At 47.1% G+C, this 14,063-nt stretch overlaps 1 protein-coding gene across 1 annotated transcript in view; it reads right to left on the bottom strand.

The window, feature by feature from the left end:
- MANBA (mannosidase beta) overlaps window positions 1-14,063 on the bottom strand; it is a 399,570-nt gene that overhangs the window by 190,730 nt on the left and 194,777 nt on the right. The window lies entirely within an intron of this gene.

Genomic DNA, 14,063 nt, shown 5'->3' with positions numbered 1-14,063 from the left:
GAACAGTGCCTAGGGCCCACTGTGGAGTTTGTACACATCCAAGCGCAGTACAAAATGTTCTGTAAAGAAGGTTGGAGGTATACATGAATTTACCTTTTCAAAAACTCATTTGCCTGAAATTGAAAGACCTATAGAACAAAACACAGAGAGGAGGAAGCAAATATTTAGCATCGAAATCCCTGTAAGAAATTCATGAAAGACTGGGTATACAATGCTGGGCCAAAATGGGATCCAGACAGAGGGAAGATAGAAGAAAGAAGATTCAAAGGAGAGAAGTACCGAAAGTGAGGACTGAGGATTGACTAAAACAAAAGGGTGAACTGTCTTTCCTGTGTCTATAGACACATCTTACTTGCTGATGCTCGCACTGTTCGTGCAAATAGATCATTTTAGCAAGCTGGTATTCCAAGAAGTGTTCATGTTAGTTAATTAACAGGAGAGTGTAATTGTAAACTAGAAGGGGATTATATAGCGTTTTAGAATTTACAAACTCTGAAGAGCTTTTTTGGCACATAACACTCTATTCTGCAACTCAAGATTAGTAGTTAGTAGGTTATACGTTTTTTGTTGATTTTCTTGTGCATTATAGGTGTTAATGTTGTACTCTTCATTTCTTGTATATTTAGTAGACTTTGGAATAGGAATAGAATGAAAGGAATTAATTTGAAAAGGAAAGTTTGGAGTAGGGATAGAATGGTAGGGAAGTATTTAAAAAGGGGAAGCAGTATGCGGTTTTGTAAGTAGCGGGCGTGTGTGCTTATTAGTTGGGTGGCATGACTAATGGGGAGGTTGACAGTTTGAGATGGATTTTTGGGAATTCATAGAAATCAAAAAGGTTTGGGATGAGTCAGAGGAGGGACGGATGGGAATGACGGAAGGCACTTGTTTGGTAGGAAAATGTAAATAATATATATATATAACAAACAAATCAACACACTTGTTTTCTTGATTAAATACCTCTATGATGCTGCCATTTGTATTTGGAAGGCTATCTCTGTCTCTACCCTCTCCCTCACTGGGCTGTTTAACAGTGGCGGCTGATGACATTTGAAAGTTGTGGGGCGTAAAAGTTTGTGATGAATGGCCAGTGGTGAGCGAGCACAGTGTGCTCAACCGTTATAGAGGAGGTCCCTCCCCCACCCCACGAGAAAAAATAAAAAAATAGTGTGCAAATGGTGCATTTTCAAGGATCTTTGAGAAAGCAATAAGATTAATAAAGCAATTGCGAAAGTGCAGTTATAGCATCAATAAAGAGATTACATGTGATAATGATGTAGGTAGCTGCTTATTCATTATAACCACAGAACTTCATAACCGATTGTGGTATCCTGGTTTGGATGCCACGTGTCTTTCTTATTATCCTGTCTTGCTGCTCAGCCTATCTGGGTGAATGGTGGAATGTTGAGTGTGTGAGGTAATATGGAATGTGTGGTGTGCCTGGTCGATGGATGACAGTTGGAAGAGAGGGCTGAGTAGCAGGAGAGCTGCTCCTGGTGGGGCTTTAATGACTTTATGATTCAACCTAATTATCCTTCAATAAATCTACCTGAATCATCACAACTCGGCTACCGATCCTCCTATTACGCTGACTTTGAGATAATAATGATGAGTACCTTACATATTTCCTTATTTGTTGATATACCTTTAAAAATGAAATCTACTGATGCTTGATGCTTGCTTGGAATAAAATTGAGTGCAAAGTGGCCAGAATAATGCCAAGTAATTAGAAGTGAAACAATTGGGTACCAATTTTTTACACCAGTTCACAAAACCCATTTTGATGTCAGATAGGTGAAGCCTGATAACTACCTTCTGAAGATAACTTAAGTGTACTAATAGCAACGTTTAATGCTTGGTATTGCAGTTTGTTTTCCTCTTTATCATCTATCGATTCCTTAAACAAAACCATCACATGTACAATCTAATTAGTCAACAAGTAAACTGTTCCATTCTGAAAAGATATAATCGATTTTTTTTAAGTGCCATGTTTATACATAAAATACAATCAAAACGTTGAATAATCGTAGCTATAATAATAAAATGGGTCAAAATGGGTCACCCTGCATTCTCTCTGCCAAGAGTAAAAAGTATTAGGTAAACTGAACTGAACTACATGGAAACTTGAAACATTATACTTGAATGTTACGGAAATAGTTTCTCTACCGTGCGACCACTTTGGTTTGATTTGAATCCAGGTGCCAACAGCTTTGTGCAGCTGGTACGGAGCCCATTTCGAATGAATGTGCTCCACTGCGGTAATCTGTTCACAACCAGATTCAAATAAAAGAAAATTGGTCCCACGGAAAGAAACTATTTCCGTAACATTTAAGTATATTGATCATAATGACATTCTTGGGGGTGACAAGAGCACGGGTTCTGAAGACCCACTCAAATAAGGGTCAGTCGCCTTAGTGACAACCCATTATCCACCACCAGGCACAGTAAAACGAAACACGAGGATCGCCATTACCCACCACCATGCACTGCAAAGCAGAACACAGAGATCAGTATTTGAATTTAAAAATACCACCACTGGGAAACATCATTTAGAAGCTGCCATAACTGACCATGTGGACCTAAATCGCGGCGGCCGGACTTATCGCAGGCCACGAAGTGGGAAGCCCTGAAAGCGGTGGTGAGAGGGGCACGTATAAGCCTCACCTGTGTGGTTCGAAAGCAGCTCCAATGAGAGCTGCAGGAGGAGGAACAACACCTCTTGGAAGTACAGACATCTGAGGCCTCTGACACAATATAGAGGGATAGGAAACATGGCATCCGGGAACGCATCCATGACATTTGGAACAGGCTTGACAAATACACCCTCACATAGGGAAGGCAATAAATCGGGCTGTCTCTTAACCTGGATTCTCTGCCGGGAATATGCCCCTGATATGATCACGGCTCTACTGGAGCCCAGGGGCAACTTGGTGCACTCCGAGGTGGGACTATTGCGGGTCCTCAAATCCCATTTTGAGTTGGTATATACTGCAGACCCCCCAATTAGCCAGGCCTCCTATCTCCCTTATCTCCGTGACCTGACCTTACGATCTATACCTAAACAGGCGCAGAAGGAACTCGACGAGCCCCTAATACTGGGCGAGGTACAATCCGCCCTGCAACACCTACCACGAGCCAAATCTCCAAGAAGCGATGGGTTCCCTCCTGAGTTTTATCAAGCGTTCAGGGGTACATTTCCTCGACTCCTGCTGCAGGTTTATCTTGAGACATTTGAACGCGGAGTTCTCCCGCCGAGCAGGACAGTGGGAAATATGCATGATTCTAAAGCTGGGTGGAGACCCCCATGAGCCTTCATCGTATTGCCCGATCATGATGATCAAAACAGATATTAAAATCCTTTGCAAGCTTTTGGCCTCTCGTTTAGCGACATACATGACTCACTTGGTCCATGAGGACCAGTGTGGGTTCATACCAGGATGAAATACGGCTATGAATTTGCAACGGCTGAACCACATTCTACATGAGGTGCAGTACCGGGGGAACAGTATCCATTGACCTCGCCAAGGCGTTCAACACGGTGGACTGAGGATACCTTCTTGAGGTCCTACGCAATGTGGGGTTGGGTCCCAACTTTTGTCGCTGGATTCGCATCCTATATACAGCTCCCCGTGCTAGAGTAAAACTAGGGGGCGCGAGGGTCAGAGGAGTGGCAATTGGGAAGGGGTACATGCCAGGGTGTCCTCTCTCGCCCTTATTGTTCGTCCCGGCCATAGAGCCCCTCGAGGTCTAGGTCTGGACTATTATGGAAGAATGGGGAATTAGAGTAGGGAACACGAGTCATATTGTTCACCTATATGCTGACGATGCCCTGTTCTATTTGGCTTCTCCTCGGGATGCCCTGCCGGTACTGTTGCACCAGCTATATCAGTTTGGAGAGGTCTCGGGACTACGACTTAACCGCAGTAACACCCTTATCTTCCCGCTGGCCAGGCTGGCCTCAGTGTCCCCGGAGGATCTCCCAGACCTCGGGTTGCACTGGGAACGGAAAGGGTTCCGCTACCTTGGGATACAGGTGGTCCAGACGGATGCACAGGTGATATCCCAGAATATAGACCGCACAATCGCTTCGTTACAGCAGTCGGTGTCCTTTTGGAATACCCGGCCACTTTCGTTGATGGGCAGGTTGGCCATCTCTAAGACACTAAACGTACTTCAGAACTCATTATGTCGGTTGTCGCCACAAGTTTTCCAAACTCTTAACACCTTACTTACGTCTCTGCTTTGGGCGGGCCGGCGCAGTAGGGTAGCGCTCAACACTATCGTTCGTAGCTATGAAGAGGGTGGGCTGGAAGCTCTACGCTTCGACTTGTACTACTATGCGGCACAGCTACAACCTGCGGCACGTTGGTTTTCAGACGCAGACAATTGGGAGAAACGCCTCCTCTCTGGCAGAGTAGACACTCAGATGCTGCAGGAAGCACTGATGCAGGGCAGGGGGTCGGACACGTCTCTTCCTTATGTTGTACGACACACAGCTGGTATATGGGAGCGGGTTGTTGAGAAGGTCTTAACAAGGGCACCCTTTCATAGGGAGCTCCCAATCTGGATACTGGCCCCCTTCATAGATATAGGGAAACACATGTCTTTTCTTTTGATTTCAACGTATTTTATAGATTTTTTACACAAACAGTCTTCATCGCTTTATCGTTAATGGGTGGCAGCCCAAACAGGCTGACGTTGTCGGGGATACACCTTAGAGGAAGGGTGGGTGTGAAGTTCTTGCTGACATCTTTCCCAACGAGACATTCATCACTTACGAGCAGGCAGAGGAAAACTTTTGCCTTGGTCGGGGCCAATTCCTACACTTCTGGGGAATTCAGGATGTGGTAAAGGTCACCTGGACTCAGTACCTGGACATCCCACCACCGACACATACCTTAGATATCATACTCTCCTGTGGTGCCGGCCGAAAATTGATTTAACTCTTGTACAAAGCAATTAAGCAGGACTCAACCCCCCCTGTACCACCGTCTCAGAAGGCCTGGGAGAGGGACCCAGCTAGAAGAGACACAATGGGCACACTAGGCTCCCTCACACTGTTAGTTTTATGCAACGCCAGGTTCAAGTTGACGCACTTCAACTTCCTACTTTGCACTTATTATTGAAACCGGTGTCCCTGAAACTCATCTCTGGTGACAAGGGAGATAGCTGCCCGAGATGTGCCGCGGAGAAAGCGGGCTTCCTACACTTGGCATGGGACTGTCCAATGGTCTAGCAGTTCTGGTTGGAGGTGGTGGGAAGGATTGTGGCAGCCAATGGCTTTCAGATAACGCTTGAACCCTTGTATTGCTTGCTGGCACTGGTCCGGAAGCATAAGAAAAAGAAACACCTGTATAAGCTGCTACAATTAATGCTGGTGCTCGCTAGGCGTAGGGTAGCTATAACTTGGATGGGGCAAAGGGCCCCAGAAGTGCCTATCTGGCTCAAAGACGTATGTGAATGGTCCCGAGCTGAAGAGGTCCACATGAAACTCACCAGAAGGGACGAGAAACTGCAAGAAGATCTACTAGCTTGGCGTGTCATGTGTATCTCTGGTTTGGCAGAAGGAGAACTCTCTCCGCAAGATGTAACTGACAGCGAGGAGATTGGGTTGGATATAACTGGTGGGCCCAATCACTACAGGGAGCGGGAAAGTCGACCCTGACAATGTACGCATTGGACCTCAGTAAAGTGCCCGGATTCCTTCCTCACTGTGATACGAATGCAAATGATTTTCTCTTTTCCCCACTGTACCTTTCCCTCCCGGATGCTACCTTTTGCCCTATACACCATTAATACTGTCAACGATATGCCTATCTAGGCTGATTTGATGCCAAATTGCTTTTTTCTTGAATTTGCAATCTGTAAACTGAAAAATAAAGTTTATAAAAAATTTAAAAAAAATGCCATCACAGGCTGGAGATAAATTCTAGTAGTCAAGCAAGCAGCAAGGTGGGGAATTCGAACTCCAGCTTGTGACGTATATACTATATTCCTGTGTATTTATTGTCCAATTCACGGTCACCGACGACAAAGTCCCTGCTTAAACATGCTTTTACTTACTTGGGGAACTCGGGTGACTCAGATCAGCCTTTTCAAAGGGAGGGTTTGTGAGGGGGTTCCAAAAGGGGGTTGCGAGAGGGGGGGTCTTGTGCGGGGGTGGGGTCCGTGGGAGTTTGAAAATAAAGTACAAAAAAAAAGCTTAAACTTACCTGACCGGGTCCGCCGCCTCTGCGGTCTGCTTCTGGGCCGGTATCCGCGTTTGGCGCCTTCACCGTCGCATCGTCTTCTTCTGCGTGAGTGGCTACTGGCTGGCAAGCCCTCTCAGGCTCTCAGTCAATCCAGACGCTGCTCCCGAGTTCAGCAGCCCAGGATTGGCCTGGAGCAGGGGCACTCCCTGCCCATTAGGAGACCTGGGATTGCGAATGAAGCAACCCTCGCTCTCCTAGGGGGATGTCTTAGTGCGCATGTTAGGGCTGGTCTTAAAAATGACCAGCCCAAAAACGAACATGCGCACTATTGCATTGTCACTCACCCCGAGTGCTGCCACAGCCCCATCCCCTTCAGCATTCCTCGTTCTACTTCTGACACTAATTTCATTCCAATCAGGAGTCCTGATTGCTTGAATTAGCGTCAGAAGTAGAAAGATTCCTAAATGGGGCCTTTGGGCCGTGGGGCCGTGGGCCTGTGGCATTGGTGGGGGCAACACACGAACACCCCCAATGGACGCACCACCACTGCTGTTTAACCCTTGATTGTCTACAAGAAAAAAATGCAGAAAACCAGGAACTAAATTTTATTTTGTATTTCACAACTCTGCACCTTGGCACTACAATGTAGGCTAATACCTTTTTTTTCAACCAGCAGCATGTTGCATTGAGGGACTTGTACTTTTGCTTTTAACAATTTCATTATGGGATTGAAGCTTCCGGGGACCAGTTTCTGGCATTACAGTCGTCTTCGGCCCGGCTTGCTTGAATCCTGATGGTGCAGTGAGCAAGGGACTCACATATGAGCATACCCTTCCAAGCTTGTGGTGGACAAAACGATTCAGAAAAAGGGGGTGGTGATGGACAGAGGATCTGAACTAAGCAGAATACTCCTACCCAGTCAACAGATCAGGGCTTGATCCATCACCGTTTTTTAGCTCACTGCACCATCCCAGCTCAGAACCTGGCTACATGCAAATTAGTCTGTCCTTGGCCCAGTGCATCATGGGAACAGGGCAGACCAAACTACCAAGCCAATTCTTTAACTGGAAAGGAAACAAGCTTCCGGGGAGCAGTTTCTGGCATTACAGCCGTCTTCGGCCCGGCTTGCTTGAATCCTGATGGTGCAGTGAGCAAGGGACTCACATCTGAGCATACCCTTCCACGCTTGTGGTGGACAAAACGATTCAGAAAAGGGGGTGGTGATGGACAGAGTATCTGAACTAAGCAGAATACTCCTACCCAGTCAACAGATCAGGGCTTGATCCATCACCGTTTTTGAGCTCACTGCACCATCCCAGCTCAGGACCTGGCTACATGCAAATTAGTCTGTCCCTGGCCCAGTGCATCATGGGAACAGGGCAGACCAAAGTACCAAGCCAATTCTTTAACTGGAAAGGAAACAAGCTTCCAGGGACCGGTTTCTGGCATTACAGCCGTCTTCAGGCCGGCTTGCTTGAATCCTGATGGTGCAGTGAGCAAGGGACTCACATCTGAGCATACCCTTCCACGCTTGTGGTGGACAAAACAATTAAGAAAAGGGGGTGGTGATGGACAGAGTATCTGAACTAAGCAGAATACTCCTACCCAGTCAACAGATCAGGGCGTAATCCATCACCGTTTTTTAGCTCACTGCACCATCCCAGCTCAGAACCTGGCTACATGCAAATTAGTCTGTCCCTGGCCCAGTGCATCATGGAAACAGGGCAGACCAAACTACCAAGCCAATTCTTTAACTGGAAAGGAAACAAGCTTCCGGGGACCGGTTTCTGGCATTACAGCCGTCTTCGGCCCGGATGCTTGAATCCTGATGGTGCAGTGAGCAAGGGACTCATATCTGAGCATACCCTTCCACGCTTGTGGTGGACAAAACGATTCAGAAAAGGGGGTGGTGATGGACAGAGTATCTGAACTAAGCGGAATACTCCTGCCCAGTCAACAGATCAGGGCTTGATCCATCACCGTTTTTGAGCTCACTGCACCATCCCAGCTCAGAACCTGGCTACATGCAAATTAGTCTGTCCCTGGCCCAGTGCATCATGGGAACAGGGCAGACCAAACTACCAAGCCAATTCTTTAACTGGAAAGGAAACAAGCTTCCGGGGACCGGTTTCTGGCATTACAGCCGTCTTCGGCCCGGCTTGCTTGAATCCTGATGGTGCAGTGAGCAAGGGACTCACATATGAGCATACCCTTCCACGCTTGTGGTGGACAAAACGATTCAGAAAAGGGGGTGGTGATGGACAGAGTATCTGAACTAAGCAGAATACTCCTACCCAGTCAACAGATCAGGGCTTGATCCATCACCGTTTTTGAGCTCACTGCACCATCCCAGCTCAGGACCTGGCTACATGCAAATTAGTCTGTCCCTGGCCCAGTGCATCATGGGAACAGGGCAGACCAAACTACCAAGCCAATTCTTTAACTGGAAAGGAAACAAGCTTCCAGGGACCGGTTTCTGGCATTACAGCCGTCTTCGGCCCGGCTTGCTTGATTCCTGATGGTGCAGTGAGCAAGGGACTCACATCTGGGCATACCCTTCCACGCTTGTGGTGGACAAAACAATTAAGAAAAGGGGGTGGTGATGGACAGAGTATCTGAACTAAGCAGAATACTCCTACCCAGTCAACAGATCAGGGCTTAATCCATCACCGTTTTTTAGCTCACTGCACCATCCCAGCTCAGAACCTGGCTACATGCAAATTAGTCTGTCCCTGGCCCAGTGCATCATGGAAACAGGGCAGACCAAACTACCAAGCCAATTCTTTAACTGGAAAGGAAACAAGCTTCCGGGGACCGGTTTCTGGCATTACAGCCGTCTTCGGCCCGGCTTGCTTGAATCCTGATGGTGCAGTGAGCAAGGGACTCACATCTGAGCATACCCTTCCACGCTTGTGGTGGACAAAACGATTCAGAAAAGGGGGTGGTGATGGACAGAGTATCTGAACTAAGCGGAATACTCCTACCCAGTCAACAGATCAGGGCTTGATCCATCACCGTTTTTGAGCTCACTGCACCATCCCAGCTCAGAACCTGGCTACATGCAAATTAGTCTGTCCCTGGCCCAGTGCATCATGGGAACAGGGCAGACCAAACTACCAAGCCAATTCTTTAACTGGAAAGGAAACAAGCTTCCGGGGACCGGTTTCTGGCATTACAGCCGTCTTCGGCCCGGCTTGCTTGAATCCTGATGGTGCAGTGAGCAAGGGACTCACATCTGAGCATACCCTTCCACGCTTGTGGTGGACAAAACGATTCAGAAAAGGGGGTGGTGATGGACAGAGTATCTGAGCTAAGCAGAATACTCCTACCCAGTCAACAGATCAGGGCTTGATCAATCACCGTTTTTTAGCTCACTGCACCATCCCAGCTCAGAACCTGGCTACATGCAAATGAGTCTGTCCCTGACCCAGTGCATTATGGAAACAGGGAAGACCAAACTACCAAGCCAATTCTTTAACTGGAAAGGAAACAAGCTTCCGGGGACTGGTTTCTGGCATAACAGCCGTCTTCGGCCCGGCTTGCTTGAATCCTGATGGTACAGTGAGCAAGGGACTCACATCTGAGCATACCCTTCCACGCTTGTGGTGGACAAAACGATTCAGAAAAGGGGGTGGTGATGGACAGAGTATCTGAACTAAGCAGAATACTCCTACCCAGTCAACAGATCAGGGCTTGATCCATCACCGTTTTTTAGCTCACTGCACCATCCCAGCTCAGAACCTGGCTACATGCAAATTAGTATGTCCCTGGCCCAGTGCATCATGGGAACAGGGCAGACCAAACTACCAAGCCAATTCTTTAACTGGAAAGGAAACAAGCTTCCGGGGACCGGTTTCTGGCATTACAGCCGTCTTCGGCCCGGCTTGCTTGAATCCTGATGGTGCAGTGAGCAAGGGACTCACATCTGAGCATACCCTTCCACGCTTGTGGTGGACAAAACGATTCAGAAAAGTGGGTGGTGAGGGACAGAGTATCTGAACTAAGCAGAATACTCCTACCCAGTCAACAGATCAGGGCTTGATCCATCACCGTTTTTTAGCTCACTGCACCATCCCAGCTCAGAACCTGGCTACATGCAAATTAGTCTGTCCCTGGCCCAGTGCATCATGGGAACAGGGCAGACCAAACTACCAAGCCAATTCTTTAACTGGAAAGGAAACATGCTTCCGAGACCGGTTTCTGGCATTACAGCCGTCTTCGGCCCGGCTTGCTTGAATCCTGATGGTGCAGTGAGCAAGGGACTCACATCTGAGCATACCCTTCCACGCTTGTGGTGGACAAAACGATTCAGAAAAGGGGGTGGTGATGGACAGAGTATCTGAACTAAGCAGAATACTCCTACACAGTCAACAGATCAGGGCTTGATCCATCACCGTTTTTTAGCTCACTGCACCATCCCAGCTCACCACCGCCTTTTCTGAATCGTTTTGTCCACCATAAGCGTGGAAGGGTATGCTCAGACATGAGTCCCTTGCTCACTGCACCATCAGGATTCAAGCAAGCCGGGCCGAAGACGGCTGTAATGCCAGAAACCGGTCCCCGGAAGCTTGTTTCCTTTCCAGTAAAAGAATTGGCCTGGTAGTTTGGTCTGCCCTGTTCCCATGATGCACTGGGCCAGGGACAGACTAATTTGCATGTAGCCAGGTTCTGAGCTGGGATGGTGCAGTGAGCTAAAAAACGGTGATGGATAAAGCCCTGATCTGTTGACTGGGTACGAGTGTTCTGCTTAATTCAGATACTCTGTCCATCGCCACCCCCTTTTCTGAATCGTTTTGTCCACCATAAGCGTGGAAGGGTATGCTCAGACATGAGTCCCTTGCTCACTGCACCATCAGGATTCAAGCAAGCCGGGCCGAAGACGGCTGTAATGCCAGAAACCGGTCCCCGGAAGCTTGTTTCCTTTCCAGTAAAAGAATTGGCTTGGTAGTTTGGTCTGCCCTGTTCCCATGATGCACTGGGCCAGGGACAGACTAATTTGCATGTAGCCAGGTTCTGAGCTGGAATGGTGCAGTGAGCTCAAAAACGGTGATGGATCAAGCCCTGATCTGTTGACTGGGTACAAATGTTCTGCTTAATTCAGATACTCTGTCCATCGCCACCCCCTTTTCTGAATCGTTTTGTCCACCATAAGGGTGGAAGGGTATGCTCAGACATGAGTCCCTTGCTCACTGCACCATCAGGATTCAAGCAAGCTGGGCCGAAGACGGCTGTAATGCCAGAAACCGGTCCCCGGAAGCTTTTTTCCTTTCCAGTAAAAGAATTGGCTTGGTAGTTTGGTCTGCCCTGTTCCCATGATGCACTGGGCCAGGGACAGACTAATTTGCATGTAGCCAGGTTCTGAGCTGGGATGGTGCAGTGAGCTAAAAAACGGTGATAGATCAAGCCCTGATCTGTTGACTGGGTACGAGTATTCTGCTTAATTCAGATACTCTGTCCATCACCACCCCCTTTTCTGAATCGTTTTGTCCACCATAAGCGTGGAAGGGTATGCTCAGACATGAGTCCCTTGCTCACTGCACCAACAGGATTCAAGCAAGCCGGGCCGAAGACGGCTGTAATGCCAGAAACCGGGTTCCGGAAGCTTGTTTCTTTTCCAGTAAAAGAATTGGCTTGGTAGTTTGGTCTGCCCCGTTCCCATGATGCCCTGGGCCAGGGACAGACTAATTAGCATGTAGCCAGGTTCTGAGCTGGGATGGTGCAGTGAGCTAAAAAACGGTGATGGATCAAGCCCTGATCTGTTGACTGGGTACGAGTCTTCTGCTTAATTCAGATACTCTGTCCATCACCACCCCCTTTTCTGAATCGTTTTGTCCACCATAAGCGTGGAAGGGTATGCTCAGACATGAGTCCCTTGCTCACTGCACCATCAGGATTCAAGCAAGCCGGGCCGAAGACGGCTGTAATGCCAGAAACCGGTCCCCGGAAGCTTGTTTCCTTTCCAGTAAAAGGATTGGCTTGGTAGTTTGGTCTGCCCTGTTCCCATGATGCACTGGGCCAGGGACAGACTAATTTGCATGTAGCCAGGTTCTGAGCTGGGATGGTGCAGTGAGCTAAAAAAACGGTGATGGATCAAGCCCTGATCTGTTGACTGGGTATGAGTCTTCTGCTTAATTCCGATACTCTGTCCATCACCACCCCCTTTTCTGAATCGTTTTGTCCACCATAAGCGTGGAAGGGTATGCTCAGACATGAGTCCCTTGCTCACTGCACCATCAGGATTCAAGCAAGCCGGGCCGAAGACGGCTGTAATGCCAGAAACCGGTCCCCGGAAGCTTGTTTCCTTTCCAGTAAAAGAATTGGCTTGGTAGTTTGGTCTGCCCTGTTCCCATGATGCACTGGGCCAGGGAAAGACTAATTTGCATGTAGCCAGGTTCTGAGCTGGGATGGTGCAGTGAGCTAAAAAACGGTGATGGATCAAGCCCTGATCTGTTGACTGGGTACGAGTGTTCTGCTTAATTCAGATACTCTGTCCATCACCACCCCCTTTTCTGAATCATATATAAAATGGAGCCACATGTTAAGCTATTTTTTTTAAAATTTACAAAGTTGCTTACTACGTTTAAAAAAATGCTTGTTTCATTGTAAAACTAAAAGTAAACTCTGCCCACATATTTTATGAGGTTTCACTCTTTTACTCACATGATGCATTAACACAAGCATTGACAACGTGGATATCTTTTCTTAAGTGAAGTGGAAAATTTTATTCCTAGCTTCACAACACAATAAAGGTACAACACAGACTGTCGCAGTGCAACCTTCCCTAGCCCAAATAGTAAGTTAAGGGCAGGTGGTAGCAGGAGACAGAACATCACAGGATTCTCTCACATATACAGGACAGGTATAACACAGGTAGCTAACGCACTAAAGAGTGAATGAACAGTGATAGTGAGACAGAGCCTGTCAGGACCCATGTTTCTCTGCAGCCCATCTGTTTTTTGCCTCCTGTCTGAAAAAGCAGTGCCATGGGGGCATAAGGGAACAGCTCTTGGTTGGCTGTGGGCTTATTTATAGCTGAAGTACTAACTTTTACATAAAAAGAGCATTTTATATTGTTTACATTTAGCACCTTAGATTATATAATTGCTCTAAATGGCTTTTAATAAAATTAATAAACCACACACTTTAAGCTGTGACAATTTTATTAATAAATCAAGAAGCAGATGGGATCAACTTTGTGCTCTATTAAACCATAAACAAGAGAGTTGGATGTTGTACAGTGTGCATTCTGAACTATTTCACGGTGCTCTAAAATGTGGTGACAATGGAAAAAGATGCACAGTGGGGAAAAGGAATTGCCTTGGGTCACATTGTTTGGTCAAGCTTGGAGCTGGGATTAAAATCCAATTACCGGATTACACCTAGTGCAATTCAGATCCTGGATGGATATTAAATTCTTTCCCACTTCTGCCCTGATGAAAATGTTGTTACCTAGCCCAAGAGGCAAGTCAGTTGTTTTATGCTCCCTATATAGTGACCTTACTGTTCTCGTAGATGGAGCAAAATGATGGACTACTAAACCACATACAAGATAGCTTTTAGTAAATTAGCATGCTGAAAAAAGTTATTTCAAGTTGCTCTCAAATGCAATAATCACTAAAAAGGAAGCAGAGTGAAAAAATGAATTGCCCTGGGTCACACAGTTTGGACAGGGTCTCTGGGTCAGGTCACCACAATTAGTTTTGCCCTGGGTCCAATCATAGCCAGCATAGCACACATTATGCAAGGGCATCAAAATTATCCTTTGTGTTTTTTATGTGATGGGGAAACAGTAATGGAGACACCCCTCTTCACTGAATAGCTATATCTTGGGCAGAAACAGTGCAAGCTTCCCTCCATCAGAAGACAGGTACAGCT

Source organism: Lissotriton vulgaris, chromosome 3_1, assembly GCF_964263255.1.
Source record: "Lissotriton vulgaris chromosome 3_1, aLisVul1.2, whole genome shotgun sequence".
Taxonomy (NCBI): Eukaryota; Metazoa; Chordata; class Amphibia; order Caudata; family Salamandridae; genus Lissotriton; species Lissotriton vulgaris.
The sequence above is the reverse complement of the archived record's forward strand: the minus strand, read 5'-3'. Positions and strand labels throughout refer to the sequence as shown.